Genomic DNA, 5,884 nt, shown 5'->3' with positions numbered 1-5,884 from the left:
AAAGGGAGGAGGGAAAGGCGGAACTCTCCGGCCGGAGGTCCCCCTGACTGGAACGGGGAGGAGCTCCAGGCCCAGCTTGCCTGACGGCCGGCCGGTCTTCCTTCTTTCCTTCCGTCCTACTCCGGGTCTCTTCGCCCTCAGCGACGAGGCGCTTATTCGGGCGACTGAGGGACGGAAAGCAGAACGGCGGCGGGTGGGCAGGAATTGGGAAGGACGGGAATAGGGTGGTAGACAAGGCTTCATTTTTCAGTCAGGCTTCAACCCCGGAACCTATTTGTTGCCTTCCTTGATGCTTAGGCTCAGCCCTGGCTCTCCTAGAATATGACAGTGCAGCTTTCGCCAACCTGGAGCCCTCCAGATGTGTTGGACTACAAATCCCGGCATTCCCAGCCCGCCACGCTGATGGCTGGGAATGATGGGAGTTGCACTCCAAGTCCAACACAAACTGGAGGGCACCAGGTTTGGGAAGGCTAATGAGAAAGCAGCCCCGTCTCTGACCATGTGCAAAGTATCTTTTCCTCGCCGCTGGTTTCACACAAATTAGGTCTGGGGTTCGAAATAGGCCAGAGCAACGCTTCCAAATCACAGCCCGTTGCCATTATCTCGTTTCAGAATGTTAGGTACTACAGATATGTTTGGGGAGTTAGACGTTCCGGATCAGATATTCGTTCGTGAGAGATGTAGAAAACCCTATAGAATATGGATGACCGGGTTGCTGATTTATGTCATAATACTAGTCGTTCTTAAAGTGAAGCGGCAAAAGCAGGGAAATTAGGACAGGCATGGCGCAAATGACAGATTATATGTAACAAAATTCAATGGAATGCTCCCTGGAAGAATCCTGCAGCTTGCAATTTAGGCAAAAAACAACAACATATTATTGTGAGCGTGAACAAAGACTAATAAATTTATTCTGGCATAAGCTTCCGTGGACACTGACCACTTCATCAAATGCATTAAGCGTTAACCTCAAATTGGCAGATGTATATACACATTGCAGTGTGGGGGAGGAGGAAATGTAAACTGTGCTGTCAGGAGGAATTGAAATGCAAAAGTACAGATAGTGATAATTTTCTTGACAATTGCCATTCATAAAATGTTAGGTCATAACACAGACATCATTGCAATATGTAGTTTAACAACAACAACACTTTGTCCTTATTCAAACCACAGGAAATAAAATTGAATCTCTTTAAGAATTGTACTTTTCAGCCATTTCAAGGTGATATCTGTCTGAATAACGGCCGCCTTGGGTTCCTGTTTTAATCCGCTGACCATTGCGGTAATGTCTGTTTTATTACACAACAATGTTTTGTGAATGATGGCACCAATGGTTTAAAATGTTCTAAGGCTATAATATCTCTTCATATGGCTAGCTAGGAGACTGGCCAACTGGCCATACTTTGAAGCCAAATTAAAATAATGTAATTTTAGCCCCAGCTTCTAAATTGTAAAATGTTGCTGGTCATAATAAAACATGGAAGTTCAAAATGACTCTCTGGTAGCTAGTAACATAGTCAACAATATACATTGGAGAATGCTTGTTCATGCAGTGCATTCAGGGGAGGATGCGTTTAACATTCATTCCCTCCTGCATTTCATGAAGTATGGATACATAGGCTCAGAACACTCAGAAGTGTGTCTATTTCAGACCCTCTCACTGGAGTGTTTATTATGTGATTCCACTGTCAACAATTTTTATCATACACGCATGCACAAATATACACAGTAAATCCTAAATGGCTGTAAATCTTTTTACCTGGGAGTAAGTCCCATTGAACTTAGTGGAACTTAATTCTGGGGCTATGGCTAGATCAGGCCTATATCCTGGGATTGTCCCGGGATCATCCCTGTGCATCCAAATGACACACAGGGGAGCCAGGGAGCAGGCAGGGACGACCCCTCCATTTGCCTGGCTAAGGCCTATGTAACTTAATTCTGACATCAGGATGACAGGCTCCTTTAAGAAAGAACAGTGTGAAGAAGAACCTTAAATTTTAGAAAGTGAGGTAAAAGTTGCACTCAAAATATTGGGAAGGAATAAATCACAAGGAACAGATGGTATTTCAATAGAGATGTTACAAGCTACTGAGACGGAATCTTTCCACGTTTTGACAAAAAAAGTCAACAAATATGGAAAACTAAACAATGGCCCATAGTCTGGAAACGTTCAATATACATCCCAATTCCAAAGAAAGGGGATTCTAGGGAGTATAGTAACTACAGAACCATAGCACTAATTTCCCATGCTAGCAAAGTAATGTTAAAGATTCTACAACAAACGCTACTACAATATATGGAGCAAGATATGCCAGATGTCCAAATACACATTGGATAATGGAATGGACTAAAGAATTCCAGAAGAAAGTCACCTTGTGCTTCATAGACTACAGCAAAGCATTTGAATTTGTAAATCATGAAAAACTATGGAAAGTTTTAAAAGAAATAGGGGTGGTGCCACAACATCTGATTGTACTGATGCATAATTTATATTCTTGGCAAGAGGCCAGAGTAAGAACAGAATATGGAGAAACCGAATGGTTTCACATTGGCAAGGGTATGAAACAGGGATGTGTATTATCACCCTTTTTGTTTAATCTATATGCAGAACATATCCAGAAAGCATGTTTAGATAAAAATGAAGGAGTGGTTAATATAGGAGGGAGAAACATTCACAATTTAAGATATGCTGACGTCACCATGTTATTAGCAGAAACTAGTAACGATTTGAAATATATGCCAAGGAAGAAAGCACAAAAGCCGGAACACAGTTGAACATCAAGAAGACTAAAGTGATGACAACAGAGGACTTAATTTTAAAGTTGAAAACGAAGAAATCGAACTAGTCAAGGATTATCAGTATTTTGGCACAGTTATTAAACAAAATGGAAACAATAGTCAAGAAATCAGAAGAAGGTTAGCTTTGGGAAGGGCAACTATGAGAGATCTGGGGGGAAATCCTTTAAAGTAGAGATATAACATTGGAAACCAAAGCCAGGATTATTCAGACCATGGTATTTCCAATCTCCATAAACGGATGCGAAAGCTGAACAATTAAAAAAAGTGAATAGGAAGAAGTTCAACTCCTTTGAAATGTGGTGTTGGAGGAGAGTTTTGCGGATACCATGGACCACAAAAAAGACAAGTGGGTTCTAGAACAAATTAAGCCAGAACTTTCACTAGAAACGAAAATGCTGAAATTGAAACTATTCTACTTTGGACATATAATAAGAAATGACTAATTAGGGGGGGAAAAACACAATAATGCAGAAGGTAGAAGGAAAAGAGGAACACCAAACAAGAGGATTGACTCCATAAAGGAAGATATGGACATGAAGTTACAAGATCTGAATAGAGTGGTTTACAACAGATGCAACTGGAGGTTGCTGATTCATAGGGTTGCCATAAATTGAAGTCAACTTGAAGGCACATAACTAACCAACTAACTAACTCTAAGTAAGCATGCATAGTGCCTGGATTGAACTTTCTCAAGTTTAGCCTTTGTGTGAATTGCAATCTTCTAATGAGGACTTGCTTCAGATTTTTTAATTATATGAACCAGATAGGTTTCTGTTCAAAGCAGGGCCATATCTGTGGTAGCACCTCCATTGTGAAACACCCTCCCAAGAGAGGCCTACCAGGCTCATTCTAATAAAGATTTTAGATTAAAGCTGTAAACACTGTTTAAGGGCGCACTCCTATGCATGTTTAGATAGAAAGAAGTCCTATAACTTCCAGCATGGCTATCTCAGGAATGCTGGGACTTGTAGAACTTTTTCCTGTTTAAAAATATATAGGAATGTGCTTTTATTTTAATAAAGAAAGAAAGAAACGCCGTTGTGTCTTGTTTATGCTACTGCTTATATTTTAGCTGTATTTTATATTATTGTGCTCTATTGTAATTTGTTTCAATTGCGGGATTGTACTCAATGTCTGCCCTATTTGGAAACCTGTTATAAGGGCTGTTATAAATGAAGCAAAAGTATTTGGTTACTTCGGCCAGATCCAAACCTTCTGTCAAACCATTATGGTCCCATCATGGTAACTCTATATCCCTCTTGTACATCTATGCCTTGTAGGAAACACAGTGACATTTGTTGCAGTAGTTTGGATAATGTGGGATAAAAAGCAGGAAATAACACTATGAAATAAGTTTATGGAATGTGTAATGTCCCCCAACAGTTATCAGTACATTTCAATACCACTATAAAACAGTAGTGTAGTGTTTATTTGTCAATGTATATGAAAATGATTTCTATGCAGACCCTTGAATTAGTAGATTCTATCTCTGGCATGGCAATTGCATGGGAAATTATTGCCCTACCAACAGTAATAAATAAACATCCTTCCTGGGCTTGTTATCTCATCCTGATTCCTGCCTAATGTGAATAGATGATGTCATTTATTGCGGTTCATTCTGATCTTGTCAACAACATCTGCTCACCTAAAAATCTAATAAAAATTTTTGGTTGTTTTCCAGTTTATTCAGAAATATCAGTTAGAGCATTAATTTAGAATAAGTTAAGAATTTATTCCCCAATGCTGGCTGGGGAATGCTGGGAATTGAAGGACTTTTTTTCTGTCTAGACAGGCACAGGATTGTTTCAAATTATCCTTGTTATGCTGCCATATTGTCACCTATTTTGAGTATTTATGTATTAATTTGTCACCATGCACTTTATTATGTATTTATCCACCTATTTAATATCACTTGGCACTTTATTGAATTATAGACTATATGGCCTGTACTCAATTTAAAATTTAATCTAAGTACTGTATTTTAATAACATTTCAGCTGGCATTTAGTGTTGTTTTTGCCTTTCTAATATGTTTTTAGCTCTGCTCTTAATAATATTAGGATTGTTATGTGCCAGGGTAATGGGCTCTGGGATAGGGGAGGTGAACCGTATCAGAGGTCTGATAGGCAGAAAAAGATACGACATTGGGGGTTAGATTGGGTAGGTGTATGGAAGGGCAGTGGAACATCTATAAGATCTCCTTTCTTTCAGTGCTTTCCCCATCTAATGAAACTTTCACCCTTGAGGTATTTCTTTTAATGTAGTATCAATGTATAATGAAACACCATCTACTTCTTGACTGTGGATAGAACAGCTGATCTGGCATATATTACTGAAAACTGCATGGATGAATCAGGAGTGATGGAAGAATGTCATAGATCATTCACACCTTTGTCCACCTCTGTATTCGGTGCAGCACCAATTTAGGATTTAGTGTCAGGGAAGGGAAGTTTCCATGGGCTGTTGGGATTCCACTGATATCTCTAGGAGACCCATTTGATCAAACTCAGGTTTTGAACACCTTCACTTGGTGTTGGGTCTTGGGGACAGGTTGGGGGTGTAATAACAGTGTGAAGAGCACCTCATCTATGAAGGGTACATATTTTCTTTTATTAAAAAAAAAACTCATTTTCTTATTATAGAAAGTAAGGAAATAACCATGAGATTGCCACCTATGCTGGATTTTCATGTTCATCTGTTTGAAATTGTTTTATATTTCAGTGTTTTTAGATTATTTCATTATGCTGTATTTTAGGGTTCTGATTTTTTGCAAACTGCCCAGAGAACTTTGGCTAACGGGTGATACAGAAATGTAATAAATGAGGGGGTTCAGAGGAGGGCAATGAAGATGATCAGGGGTCGGGAAACAAAGCCCTATGAAGAGTCTGAAAGAACTGGGTATGTGATTCTATGAAAACTTCTCAATCTAGCAATAGCTCAGGATAATTAAATTCATCTAAAACTCTTTTAGGATGGTAAGTAGCCTTGCTCCCCAGAACTGAGACTATGAGAGCCTTTGTATAGGTTGGGAAAGTCACTTAAGCAGCAATCCTATCCATGTCAGACAAAAAGAAGTTTTACAACTC

This window comes from Elgaria multicarinata, chromosome 10 (genome assembly GCF_023053635.1).
Source record: "Elgaria multicarinata webbii isolate HBS135686 ecotype San Diego chromosome 10, rElgMul1.1.pri, whole genome shotgun sequence".
Classification (NCBI taxonomy): Eukaryota; Metazoa; Chordata; class Lepidosauria; order Squamata; family Anguidae; genus Elgaria; species Elgaria multicarinata.
This window is presented reverse-complemented; position numbering follows the sequence as displayed.